At 35.4% G+C, this 14,728-nt stretch overlaps 1 non-coding gene across 1 annotated transcript; it reads left to right on the top strand.

The window, feature by feature from the left end:
• Positions 1–553: 553 nt before the first annotated feature.
• On the top strand, positions 554–625 carry Trnak-cuu (transfer RNA lysine (anticodon CUU)). The gene has a single exon. It is a non-coding gene; the product is annotated as a tRNA-Lys (tRNA).
• The last annotated feature ends 14,103 nt before the right edge of the window (positions 626–14,728 follow it).

Raw genomic sequence — 14,728 nt, 5'->3', positions numbered from 1 at the left:
ATGTTAAATTTAGAATAACAATAAATTACAATATAAGTGGGTCATTGAATATTTTCAAAGAACAAAAAGTAAGTAATTCAAAGCTGAGGCGATTGCTCGGGCACTAATCAAAATAACCACCATGTGTTGTGTGCAGCGCAGACTCATGGCGTGAAACGGAACTGATTTTCTGTTAATCGTGTTTTGAGGTTTCAATTACAGTTAGCATTTAATTGCTTAATTCCAGGGTGTAATTATGCTATGAATTCTCACACATTAATGCTCAAAATGCACTAAAAAATAAAATGTTACGAATCCTGATCAAAATCAACAGTTAACCGGCAACTTTATGAAATCATTAAAAAATTTAAACTGTCGTCAGACATAATATGTCTAACGGTTAGTATTAGTAACTAACATTATGGCTCAAGAGGGAAGTAGGTATAACATGTGATCCATACAAAAAGAGAAAACCATTATCCACTTCTAAATATTTTTCTTTCTCCATGATTTTTTATTGTGTGTACACAATGAAAATAGCATACACCAGAGAATTTGGGACGGGTACCGCCGTGGCCGGGTGGTCTAGTGGCCAGAACATTAGCCGCTTAAGCTGAAGACGCGGGTTCAATTCCCGCCTCGACCACCGGTAGGCTTGGTCACTTTTTCTTTGCAGTATGATATCTATTTCAGTTTTTAATAGAAAACTTTATCAAAGGGGTAATAATTTCAAAAGATTATTCTTCAACCTACATTGATATTCAGAAATGTTCAGCCAGACACTCAAGCTCGTTAACAAGCAAGTCAGGTACAATTGTGTTAATTAAAAGTTTTTCTGACATGACGTCGCTTCAACTTATACTAGATTTGCTCCGGGCTAGTTCACTGGAACAAATATACTTTGGAGCAATGAAAATGTGTCAAGTTATATAACATTTTTAGAAGTATTTGGGTCTTACTCTCTAGAGGCTAAAATCAGTCTTAAATGTAAGCGTTTTATAATAGTAGATTATTAACCAAGGGATGAAAGGCAGCCATTCCTGTCGAGGCTGTTTGGAGTTCGAACTACTTTGCCTCCTATATTAAAAATCATGTTTTTTATTTAATCAATTTATTAAACTTAGTTGAAACTACTGAAAACGCTATTTTCATTTATTTTTTGCGTTACTTTAATAGGTAGGTACTTTATTAAGAGTAGCATTCGCTTAAACTCAATGTTCGTCCGTACTCTAATTATTTAAATGGATAGTGTTTATTAGTTTCTTTCCTTTTTCAAGTTGTTTATGGAGAAGCAAGCGTAGCCATCGGATGAATTTTATCTCAGCAAGCGAGCTGTTCAATCCAACTGCCATGCCTATTTTAGCTATAATCAGATCTATTCGGTTTTTAAGTCGTGTTCGTAGAGAGGACGCTTTTTACTTTCAGTTGTATTTCCAAAATTTGCCACCTTTTGTGAACAGCAAACTTTACATAATTTGGCCCCCGCGCGCGTCATAGAGTCTTGTCATTAAGCATTTCGCTCGTAGATACTTATTGGTGCGCATAAGTTGCAGTGCAAGCGGTTAAATCAGCACTAACAAATAGTTAAATTATAATCGGCCTCCTAGCTTTCAAAATTGAATTTTATTCAATAAATGATGCTTGGTTATATACTGAATAAATATATTTTCTTCTTCTATTTTAACACAATGAAAACTATTGGCAAAACGTAAACAATTTCATCTATTTGCTATCTCATTGTGCTAAACAAGTTCCCAAGAAGCCAAACTGTATACGTTTCAATGCGGACGGCAAAGTTTGGGGGAAATAAATAACGTGTATTTTGAGGTTCCTTAGAGTTCGCACTTTGTTGGATAATTGTGGTACTGAAGTTGCACACTTGTGCCTTAAGGGGTATCGAGGTGGCAGTGAGACCTAGATAATGGAACATTTATAAAAAAGAGACATATTGACATAATGAGCCAGGTAAACTCGATAAACTTTTTAAACCTTGATGGTATATACTATCAAGATTAGTCTAGTGTTATGCGGTAGCAGCATGGTTGCATTTTTATCATCCGTCACTATGACTGTCACTTTCGTACTTAGAATATGACAGGCATGGTAAGAGGCGATAAAAATGCGACCCGTCCGCTGGTTTTTGTGTTATGAGTACCTAAGGAAAATTCTTGAGTTATGGATTTTTTTTCTATTTATATAGAATAAGGAAGGGAAAACAAAAGCCACATCGACAACATCACCATCTTTCTCACGTTGTTTTTCCACGGCCCACAGGAGCCTGAGGTCCGCTTGCTTAGCAACGAATCCCAAGAATTGGGACTTTATTTAATTTATTTATTTTCCTCCCCCGTAAAGCAACAGGTAAATATAAAAATCATTGATACGGACCGTATTTTGGACCCACAACCTGCGGATTGAAAGTTCACGCTCTTACCGATAGGCTACCAGCGCTCTAGCGACAATAAATCAAACATTATTGAAAAAACTGCTGCCGTCATCGCGTTGCATGTAGGTCACTTTGTCAATGACGTCTATTGCATGATCAAGCCGATACAATACAATGCTACGTTGGCGGGAAATTAATGAATTAGAAAATTGCCCAACAGGTCCCAATTAACAAGGTTTTACTCTATATAGAAACTTCATCACCGACGAACCGCTGCAATGTAACCACAGCTACCGCAACAATAATAGCTACTAGCTTGTAATATTTAAGAAACTTACCATACCTGTACACAATTGGTACTTAAAATACATATAGAAACAGATTTCATTTTTGTATATTTCATCACACAATGGCTGCATGCAACATTTTGGGAATATATCGCTTCTCCTTAGCGAAAAACAGAGGTTTACCAAACTTTATTGAGTGATTGGCTTTGCCCATGACATGCTCCCAGACTTCAGACTTTGCTATGTGTGTGTTTGTTGTTTGACTTCACCCGAGTATAAATGCAACGTTTCGTTTATCACATAATGAAAGAACACATTCACAGTCAAACTTAACACTTCAGAAACAATAAAATGTAGGCAATTTGTTTTATAAAACGAATTACAAATCTACTACTATTTGATGATTGAATGATGTGTCACAATTTACGTTCTTACAAACAAAAGAAAGTTGCTTCACAGGCCTAGGTATGTAAGGCTGTATGAAATTCCTTTAAATTATCATATTCACTCATCGCACGGGATGCCTAATAGTATTTCCGGACCTAATTTGAAGTCATTTCAACATTTCATTGCAAGTTTGAGATAAATAATTTTATTTCATTCGTAACTATCGCGGAAATCGAAGACAATAATATTAAATACAATTTTTAAGTTAAAAATATGAGGTCTAAAGGTGGCGGAATTCCGAAAAAAAAATTGTTTCCCAATATGATAAAATTAAGAGAGATAAAAAAATATAAAACATTATACAAAGTACAGTCGAGTACACAGATATCTTTACAACCCAACATTTCAAATATATGTCAACGCGACCTTAAAGTCAATGTCATAGAGGCGTGTAAATATATTATTGGCATGTTGGCTTGTAAAGATGTTGGTGACGTCGACTGTACAAAAAAGAGTTTTCTCACGCATAAAGTTGTTTGGTGCATCTCAAGAGTAAACCGCAATTTAAAGCTAGTATTTATCTAGCTCAATCTTATTTCTTCTGAGCACTAACTTGTGAATGAGCCCGCCACGGCAGTAAACTAGTCAATTGAGTTAGGGCTCTCGAGGTCCGATTCTATCTTACCTAAGGTTGCAAGTGCCGCTGGGGGATAGAAATGTGCTTAAGACTGAGTGTTGAAGTTATGTTAGGTAGGTTAATTTTAGATTGCATTAACTGTAGATTGAGCAACGAGAGCATGAAAGTTTATAATAAATAGTACCTTTGGCACAAGTGGGGATGGAGCGAATCGACGGCGTGCGAGTGTGGAGATCCGGAACTGAGTATACACCACATGGTGTTCGAGTGCCCCATCACCAAATACAACGGACCTGCTGAAGATTTCAAAAACCTAACGAAGAATGCCAGTTTATATCTGTATAATTGTAGATTTTGAATACTTACTGTACTATTTTTTTTACCAGTGTGTAACCGCCATACGATAAATAGTAAATAGTACAAACAATAAATCGGTTTTCGACCTTACTGTCCAAGGCCCGAGATGACGCGGCCGCGATAGGCTTAAAAAGCACTACCTGGACGTCGTGATAGCGGAAATTGAAGAGAACAATCTCACACCTGAGGAAACCGAAGACCGGGCAGTGGAGAAGATTGAGTGGAAAAGCGGTAGGGTCTGCTAGGCCAGGAAAACGCTAGGTTGAAAAAGAAGTATAATAAATAGTTTGAGATACTTAATTTGTCCAAGTCAATAGGTCTGGAGGCCTTAGCAAGGTGAGATTCTAATATAGCAAATGAAAAGTAGAAATGTACAGGATGACAGATGCTTTACAAAATTACGAGAATATTTCTATAAATTATTCCTTAAGTTTCGATTGGGGTTTTCTATCATCGATTGTTCCGTGTTGAATGGAATCTAGTTCTAACACGATAGTAGGGGGGTACAACTTGAAATAGAAATCGCTGTTCAACAAAATAACTTACTCACTCACTACAGTTGTAAACAAGTCCCACAGTGTCTTATCTATGGTATGGAATACTTCGTTGCCGTAAACAAAAAAAATGACTTCAAATAACACAAACAAATCCCTTCTATCACTCACCACAATACATAATCATTAGACGCAAAATAACAATATCACGCTTTATGTTCTGCCAAAACATTCACACCATTGTTGTCTTCGACACAATTCCGAGTCTATACAGGCAAATACAATTCTATATCTATGTTTTGAGGAAGAAATCTCGATATCAGCCAGAGACAAGCACAGGCAAACACGATAAATCATTTGTGTTCTTTGAGTGTTCGCTATTCTGAAATCACTCGAAACTATTCGGCGATACGCACGCAAGAAAGTCCGGGAACGACTACATGATTATATCAAATCAAATTGGACAAGAATGCTTGGAAGCTTTATTTTAATGTATCAGAATATGCGCATCGATTCGAATTATGATTTTCTTTGTTGTTTTGTGAATGTCTACAAGAACTTTTTACAAAAAAAAGACGTGTGGCACTCGGGGACTGCCGCGGTAAAGCTATTGCATAGCATTTTGTATCAACTTATGCAATTATAATTATTTATTTATTTTATTTATGCAGTATTTCCTTTTCTTTGATATTAATACCACCATAACCAACCACCAGTAAACCAGTATAACGATATGATCTCAGTTGATAGGGATCTCGAGGTTTCACTTCTGATGGTTTTTCGGAAAAGACAAGTACGCTTGACAAGAGATAATGTAAACACTGGTAATTCGTAGTTACTCCTGGTATTTATATATTCCAATCGTTCACCGAGCGCACGACTCAAGATAACCAATATAAAAGTGTGAACCTTGTTTATTCATAGTTACGATACGTATACGGATTCACTTATATTGGACAAGTTGTAAGTCATGGGAATAAGCGCCTTCAACGGCGGTCTTTATTAGGTAGCGTCAGGAAACAAATATTTATAAAAAATATACGAAATTAAAATAAATAGGCACTTTATTTATTTAATGGAAAACAATTTTTTTTCGCTAACACATTAAATAAAATATGTAAAACTGTATGTATTTTATATGTAAAACCGATAGTTTATCTATACAATTAAAAAAAATATGCGGAGAGGGCGGTATAAAAAGGAAAATTATAATGTATGGAGAAAAAAAATTTTCATAAAAAACGAAACCGAGCATCATTTTTAATTTTCACAATTCAATCGCTAGGCATTTCCACAGCTGCAGCTCGTTTTAAAATAGAAATAATTGAAAGTTTTTTCTCTAAACATTATAGTTTTCATTTTTTTAACGTTAATACTGATTTTGAAGTTATATTTTTTTAAATCATTCCCTATCGAAGGCGAAATTAGCAATGTCCCACTTTTCTCGATTTGAGACGGCAGCGTGCCCTTACATTAGAATGTTCAATTTAAAGTATTCGTTCTGATTTTCATCGTTTTCATTTTCATCACCTTAGTTGCTCTACAAAGAGGACAAATTAATACAAATACTCAAACGGTAAATACGTAGTTAGGGAGTTTCGTTCTGTTTATCATCAGCAGTTCCACTACACTAATTGCCAGTTTTTGGATGAAAATGCTTAATTTGTAGACAAACAATACAAAAATCACTATATGTGTACCTATAAGATTTTAAGTGTTCCCTCAATTCTTCATGGATTCCATCATTAGAACTTTGAACCCGGGACGGGACCATCGGCTTTATAGGCAGGGTCACTGCCCACTAGGCCAGACCAGTCATCATACATTTTACTTGACAAATAGAGATGATTATTATTTATTTCTTTTGTTTATGATAAAAGGTTAAATTTGATTGATCTAATATCTGTTCTAAATATTTTTTACACAGTTTTCAACATACATAAATACATCTTAAAACTACACTATAACTCGCATATTAAAATTGTAAATCCGAGCTCTCGTTAAAAATGTTGTCCATAGTTTTCCTATTGTTGTACAAGTACTATTTAGTAATTTTTGATGGACTATTCCCGATATTTGGGTTTCAAGTTAATGCAAGATATTGTTTTAACAATACTATCAGAAAAACTGGATTTTTGGTTAACAACCGGTTATTCGTAAGGTGACTGTGGGACTTATTGTGGTTTAGGCGTTTTGCCTACACCGTGATCACGACACGCTGTACGCAAAACGCCTAAACCACAATAAGTACAATAAATGTTCCGAAATAAAAAATACGTACGGACTGATATGGCTGCAATGATTTTAATCTTCAAAACTGTCAAGAAAATATGACTACAACCGTATTATAAAATTCAAGAGGAGTAAAAAGGGTAATAATATGTGTCATAGGTATAATAATATAACATATGAAGGCGATGATCATGGGTTCGAATCCCGGTAGGGGCATTTGCTTGTATAATCTACACAGATATTTGTTCCTCCAGTCATGTTTGTTTTTTATGTATTTATCTATATAAGTTTGTATATGTCGTCGCCTAGCACCAATAGTAAAAGCTAAGCTATGCTTAGTTTGCGGCCAATATTTATTTATTTATTTACTTAATAGGTATTTTCTTATTTGTATTTTCGGTTACATAGTGCTGAGGATGAAGAACATATTTTTTTAGTAGTTTCGAGATTAAAATTGTTAATAAACACAAAACACAAACATCATGCGCAATGTTGTAAAGATGCATATCTGTAGTAACCTTATAAAATCGTAATAAATAATATTGAAGCCATTTAACAGTTGGTAACCTCTGATTCAAGGAGATTCGGCATATGACGGACTTGCCTGGTGCATAGTAGACGGACTTTCCAACTTAGCAAAATTTTAATGTGATGAATGATGGAACGTATAATTACAAAACTATGCCAATATCTGATAATCTGATAGCTGATATCTGATCGGCATATGACGGACTTGCCTGGTGCATAGTAGACGGACTTTCCAACTTAGCAAAATTTTAATGTGATGAATGATGGAACGTATAATTACAAAACTAAGCCAATATCTGATAATTTAAACACATAATAAAGATTGCCGGGTCTTATATTACTTACGTAGTCAATTTCTGGTGCAAAATCTTGGCACAAACTATTTTTAACAATTTTATTTGCAGAGACTGTCGCACTATCACTTCGAGTTCCATACACGTAATGACTTGTTTACGCGGATTGCTCTGAAGTTCGTTGTCACAGCGCCATCTGTTTTAGAGTGAGGGAACTAGCACGAAAAACTGACTTATAAACTCGACGCCAAAGCGGCAAACGCTTTCTAATTCAAAAGTTATAATGTGTTGACGGACTTGCCTTGTAGACGGTCTTGCCCACAGTGACCTTATATTAAAATAAAAACCGGTTACATTCTATAGTTTCAAGGAATAGGAGCACATGATTTAAAAAGTTGCATTATTTATAAAAAAAATTGCTGACTCGGGCATGCATGCACTGCATGAAGCGGGCATGCCTACTTGATACTCGGATAAACGTGTTTCTCACATGGGTAATGCATTATTTAGCTGTCGCGCTCACTCAATAACAAGGAAATTTTTAATTTTATTTAGAAAAAATATGTTTTCAAATGTTATAATAGTACTTACGAATGAAAAGTGATACCGTGAGCTTTGTTTTTGTGCTTGGAGCTATTGAAGCACTGGAAAAAGGCGCAACACGGCATTCTTTGGCAATATTTTATCGAATTTGATGACAATGTTGACACTTCAGCGTCACCCATACGACTAATTCAATATAGGTCCCGGAACCTATATTTTGTGGCTCACGATCGACCGCCTGGTACCTCATCTACCCCTATTACGTACATCAATGATACATACAGATTACTATAAACAGCTGCTTATGTATTTGTCCGATTTCGGAGCAGCTCGTCTCGATTCGTGCGAGTTTCGTAGAGTAGTACCATAGAAATAGGATAGTATAGAACGACTGTCAAACTTCAAAAGTGTGACCAAAAATGAAATGCAAGTGTGTGCGTAAATTGTCTATGTGCGAACAAAAATAGTGATGTCATGTTACAACATATTAATAATCTATCGATGTTTAACTGCTTTATCGACTACTTTTTCAAATGTGTTTGTTTTTATAAAAAATGTAATAGGTATGAGTATTATTACTACTATTAGACCTTATTAGCGCCTTTAGTACCTTTAATTTTCTTTTACAGCGGACGCATAGTAAATAACAATACTGATAGTGATAACCGAGGCTACAGTTACAGTCGTTTCAGTCAGCATCAAAATGGTCAAATATATAGGTACACATGTGTCACAATGGTCAAATATATATTGTTACTTATTTTACAGTACATATGGAGCTACTTTACCGCACTAGTGCGATAATTAGCACATTACGTAACTATATCGAACATTTTAAGGGCCATATGTATTGTAATACATTTGCGAATAGTTAATTCGAAACTCGTGTCGACTTAAAATCGTATCGCCACTCATTGCGATTTTTTATTTTTCTCACCTGGTTTGGTGTTCTGGGACGTTTACTTACTTACTACTTACTCCGTTGGCTCAGCGACCCAAAATGAGACTTGGCCTCCGACACAAGACAGCGCCACTTTTCTCGGTCCTGTGCGACCTCTCGCCAATTGTCGACTCGAAGCTCGCGCAGATCCGCCTCCACCATGTCGCTCCAGCGATACCTAGGGCGTCCGATAGGACGTCCTGCTAGGCGACCCAGGTACGCTCTTTTTACGTTTTTTCGTTTTTACTTGACTAAATTACTAACGTAGTCCGATCAAGCATTATGGAACCCGGCGCTGTCGGTAAAGCAGGTGACTCGCGTTGATAAAGCAGGTTTCTGTCGTATGCGGGTGTGAGTGGTGTAACATGTGCAATGTCGTTAACACAAACACATGCTAAGTGTTAACAGTAGGCGCAAATAGTTGACTTACCAAAGAAAATTTGAAATTCGCGCCTTTTCCGCCTGACAAGTTGGGTTGGGTGTGTATACGCTGTCTTGTGTTTCCTTGTGTTAGCGGCAAAGCCGTGGAAAAGTGGTTAAAATGTAAGTAATGTGTTGGAAAGTGAAGTTTAAATTTATCGCTGAACATGTGCATCTTCAAAAAAGGTATTATAACAATCGTTATTATTTTACGTCGGTTATAAAGGTTAATATCTTAATGATGTCTTGTGAACAACTAATTCCATACCTACTAATATACCGACAAGTTATCGATACAGTCATATGAACATTTTGTCAAGCCCTAGCGTAAAGTAACAGTTTAGGTTTTTACACAAAATATTCTAAATTATTGACTAATATCATGAAATATTAACACACAATTGAAGAAAAACTTATAATGAACTGTATAAATTGGCTTTTTACACTTTTTATGCTGTTAATTTGATATAATATCGTTACGAAAATTTCGCTACGATTATCATAATTACCTGTGAAATGAGTATTTCCCTGGGTTTTTTGGCCCTGAAACACAACAATCCGGCACACAACATGACACCATCTTCACTAAATGACTTACTTAATATTTATTTTTGATTTTGATTCTCGTATATTTTTAACGTTAAAAAATACGGCAATATGATTTTGGCCGCCTCGGCCGCCTTCGAATTCAAAAAATGGTTACGTTTTCTCATATGTAGTCTGCCTCTTTCACACTCGTGGCTTGTTCATATACGTGATGGCTTCCCTTTCGCACACTTCATCTGTCTGTCAAGCGAAGCGTATGACAAGTCTCTGAGTAGTACAATACGTCTAATCGCACGCACACAACGCCGTGTCGAAGACTGCCGAACTGAAACGACGTTAGACGAAGTGGGGAGCGTGAGGTTTTTTCGTTACGGAATTTCTGGATTCGGTCCCCGCGCTCAAGGCCCGCGATAGAAGCTATGCAATAGCTTAAAAATTGCACTGATTTTTCACCTGAATTACTTTTTGAAAGTTGAAAAGTGATATTACTCTCGAGTTATTGAGAACGAACCAAATCAATCGAAATCAAAATATTGATTCTGTAAATAGGATTAAGCTAGCACTCTTACATGTCATCTTAGGACTATTTTAACAGAAATGCATCCTGATCTTCTAAGAATTCCTTGACAGTATAATAAGCTTTTTGTAAAAGCTGTCGTTACACAATTGACTTTAATTTATTCATTGAAACTTTCTTTAAATTAGGTAGAAACTTAGTATAAAAGCGCACACTGTTCCCCATAAATGACATGACAATGAATGATGACATGATATTTAAAATGAACTTAGGTAGAAATATATCCTAGCTCTGTAGATAACCCACCGATATACAGCCACATACCGCTCCCCTCTTTTCCCGATGTAGTCCACATTATTAATATTCAACATGCGCGAAAATGATTTAGGGCTTGCTACACATCCAGTTTTTTCTGCTTTCCCGTCGCCGTGCGAGGGGAACGAATTGCTTTTGTTTTCGAACCTCTCGAACGCTCCGAAAATGTCACTTGAAGGAAAACACGATGATATTTTATTTATAGACTCTTTTTCTTGTTTCGGTAAATGTTTTGTTATGAAATGATTTGCACTAAGTGCCGGTAACTTGAAGGTAAAATGCTGGACCTTTTTCGCTGGATTTTCAATCGTTTTACGTTGGTAATAGAGACTAAAATTAGGTGTGAAGAATTATGGATTCGTACTTTTATTTTAATTATAACACATCGAGAGCATTACTATGTTACATAATATATGACAGGAAATGTAAATGACAAATTTTTCGGGTACCAACATATTTTTATGTATTATATGCAAATAATGTGTTAGATGTATTTTTATTGTCGGATAATTTCGCATCTGTAAATTGCGTTTGTTTTGTTATTATTGTAATTTCAAACTTCTTCTTCGTCTTATGCACAATAAAGTGTTAATTAACATATATACATATTATTGATGATGATCTTTTCCGGCCGATTTCGACCATGGCGACCACTTCGACTCCTAGTTAGCTCGGCGCTCATGCGCCCGAAGATGGCTGACGTAGCCGATCTTCGAGGTGAACCCCCGCGCACATTGAGGTCACGTGAGGACACCAGCTATGTAGTGGTAGTGAATGAACGCAGGCTGGCGCGTTTTCAGCTCGTCGCGTTTAGCGTCGAGGTCAGCTTTACGTTGCTCCTCGAAATCGCGCACATTGCCTTGCACCAGCCTGCACCACTCAGGACGATGTGCCGCCAAACCTTCCCACTGAGAGGCGTCAATGTTGCATCTAAATTATTGAAATGAGTGCTTAAGTAGTAATCATAGAAATTGTATACAAATGTTGTGGTATATAAAAAAGCGTATATAGTGGCCTATTAGTACAAAGATAAATTGAAACTCACTTGGGATTTATTTTGTACCTATATATATAGTTCTATATTTAGATATAAATGGTTAATTATTTACAATTTAGGTAAATGAAGACTCTTATTAAACAGAGCGAAGAGTTCCTAAAATAGCAGTGATATAGAGATGAAAACAACCTACAAACCAAAAAAAGTTATGAATTATATCATAGACGATCTTCCATAGATATACCTATACGAGGCAAAGCTTGTACTATGGGGACTAAGCGACGATTTACATACTTATATAGATAAATATATCCTTAAATACATAGAAAACATACATAACACAGTAACAAATGATAAACACAAAAATGAATGCCCTAATGGGATTGGGATTCGAACGCGGGACCTTCTGTTTAATAATCAGGGGCACTACCGACTATTACGGCACATTATAACTTATAATATTACTTTATTATTTATTAAGGTTTGCCAACAGGTGTAATACAAATCCAATTGGACTTAAATAATAACCACAAAAATCATACCGGAGTATTCACCCAATTATAGGCAAACACAACTTGCTTATACTACGCGCTTACATTTTGTACTTATGTTAAAATGTAATTAAAGTGTTTTGTTTTGGCTATCTTAACAAAACAAAACAAAAAAAAAAATAAAAAAAAATTGCAAAAAAAAGCAAAAAAAGCAAAAAAAAGCTTACTTACTTACTCCTCTGGCGCAGCGACCCAAAGTGTTGGTCTCTAACACGACTGCTCGCCACTGATCCTGGTTCTGTGCAGTTTCTCGCCAGTCTTCAACCTGGACAACAACAACTCAACAATTCAACTTATAATATAACGTGTTTATAAAATCGGCATAGATCAAAGGGCAATTTGTAATTAGATAATTGATTATACTCTAACTGCTCTCAACAGTTCCTAGCAACGACATCGGCCTGCTTTCCGCAAAGTTATCCTCAATTCAATAATTCTTATAAATAATTTCCAGTAAATAACACGAAATATTAAATCTTTACCCTATTAATATACGCCATTTTATTTAAAGTTGTATATACTACACAATTATTTTGTTATTTGGATTTTTGTACATTATTTCTACTGAAAATCACAAGCTCTTTCGATCTAAGTAGGAGAAAAAAAACCTAAGATTTGTATTTCCATTCCGCTACCATTCATCATAGACATAGTATATCGGTAACGGAATGAGAAGATCCAAAAATCTAATTTCACCAAGAAATGCAATACCGTATTGCAGTACTATCACAGCAGGAGGTGGAAGATGTTGCAAAGTAAAAATATTGTTTCAGCTCTAGATGGCTTGACTTAATTCATTTTTGGAATCCGTCTTATTTTTTTAACCATCTTGGCTCGGTGCCAGGACTGAGATTTTATAGACTGGAATAGTTGAAAACTTAATGAGATTTTTAAGAAGAAGTCTTATGACGAAGCCTTTTTTATTACATTGTGGATTTTTATTTATTTCGTTTAATAAACATAAAAGTAAAGCTCGCAGAGGCTCGAGGATAGATATTTTTATAAAGTGATATTTTAATATCGCCTGGAATGTACATGTTATGTTAAATATAAACATATTGGGCGAAGTCACGCATGTTATTTTTTAGGGTTAGGTTTTAGTTTTTTTTTTTAGTTTTAATTTTAGGTTACATCAACACACGATATAAAACAAAGTCTCCCGTCACATCTGTCTGTCTCTATGTTCGTGATACACTCAAAAACCGCCGAACAGATTAATGATGATGATGATTGATTTTTGAGGAAAATTTAAGTGCATAAATTGTAAAGGTTTTGTGTGAATTGGTTAAACCGTGCAAATTTGGGGCAGGTCGCTAGTTTTATTATAAATTTGATATTCATTCATTATAAATTAAATTAAATTAAATTAAATTATTGCATTTTAATTCACGACATTATTATCATCACGTGTATTAAATTAATATTTTTAACTTAATTATTATTTTAAAACCTGACATTTTAATTTTATTTCATTTTTAATTTATTCTTATTAGTGATGTTATGATTTGACAATGCTTTAAATTAATTACTTAATGTCTTTTTTTTTTTTAATTATTAATTTTTAAATGTTTCTGTTTTTATTATTATATTGTGAAATAAGTAATGTATGGGTCTTGTTATCCGAAATAAATGATTAAATTATGTTTTCGGTTCTAAGAAAAACTGTTATAAATGTTCATGTATTTCACATTAAATAGGTAATACCTGCACGGCTACCACCAGTCGCATTGACAATTTGACATATCCCTAGCGTGTACGTAACTTACTTTGAAAGTGCTAAGGCAGTCGTGGTAAGTACTGTTGTGGTGTTACTGCTGCTGCGTTGAAGCGGGTGCTGTAACTGTCAATTTCCTTGATAAAATGAATGACTTAGGCCCTCAGCACATGGAGTGTAAGCGTAAGAGACGCTTGCATCGTAATACGAGCGTAGAACGAGAGCGCTAGGAGCACGAACAACTTAGCGTATGAGATTTCTGTCGTCATTACGACAGGCGTAGCGTTTTTGTTTATGATACAGGAGGCAAACGAGCAGACGGATCACCTGATGGTAAGCGAATAAACCCATGGACACCTGCAACACTAGAGGGGTTGTTAGTGCGTTGCCGGCCTTTAAGATGAGAGGACGCTCTTTTCTTGAAGGTTTGAAGGCGTAACAGAGGCGTAAAAAAAAAAACTTTTGGCATAATCAAACAATAAAAAAATCTATTTCTTTTGACGAGAAAGTAAGATCGTCGATAATTTCGCCGAAGATATCTGACGCCAGCAACGCCATGATTACTACTAATGAGATTTAACTTTAAAAAATATAAATAAAAAATA

This window comes from Cydia pomonella, chromosome 3, assembly GCF_033807575.1.
Source record: "Cydia pomonella isolate Wapato2018A chromosome 3, ilCydPomo1, whole genome shotgun sequence".
NCBI lineage: Eukaryota > Metazoa > Arthropoda > Insecta > Lepidoptera > Tortricidae > Cydia > Cydia pomonella.
The sequence above is the reverse complement of the archived record's forward strand: the minus strand, read 5'-3'. Positions and strand labels throughout refer to the sequence as shown.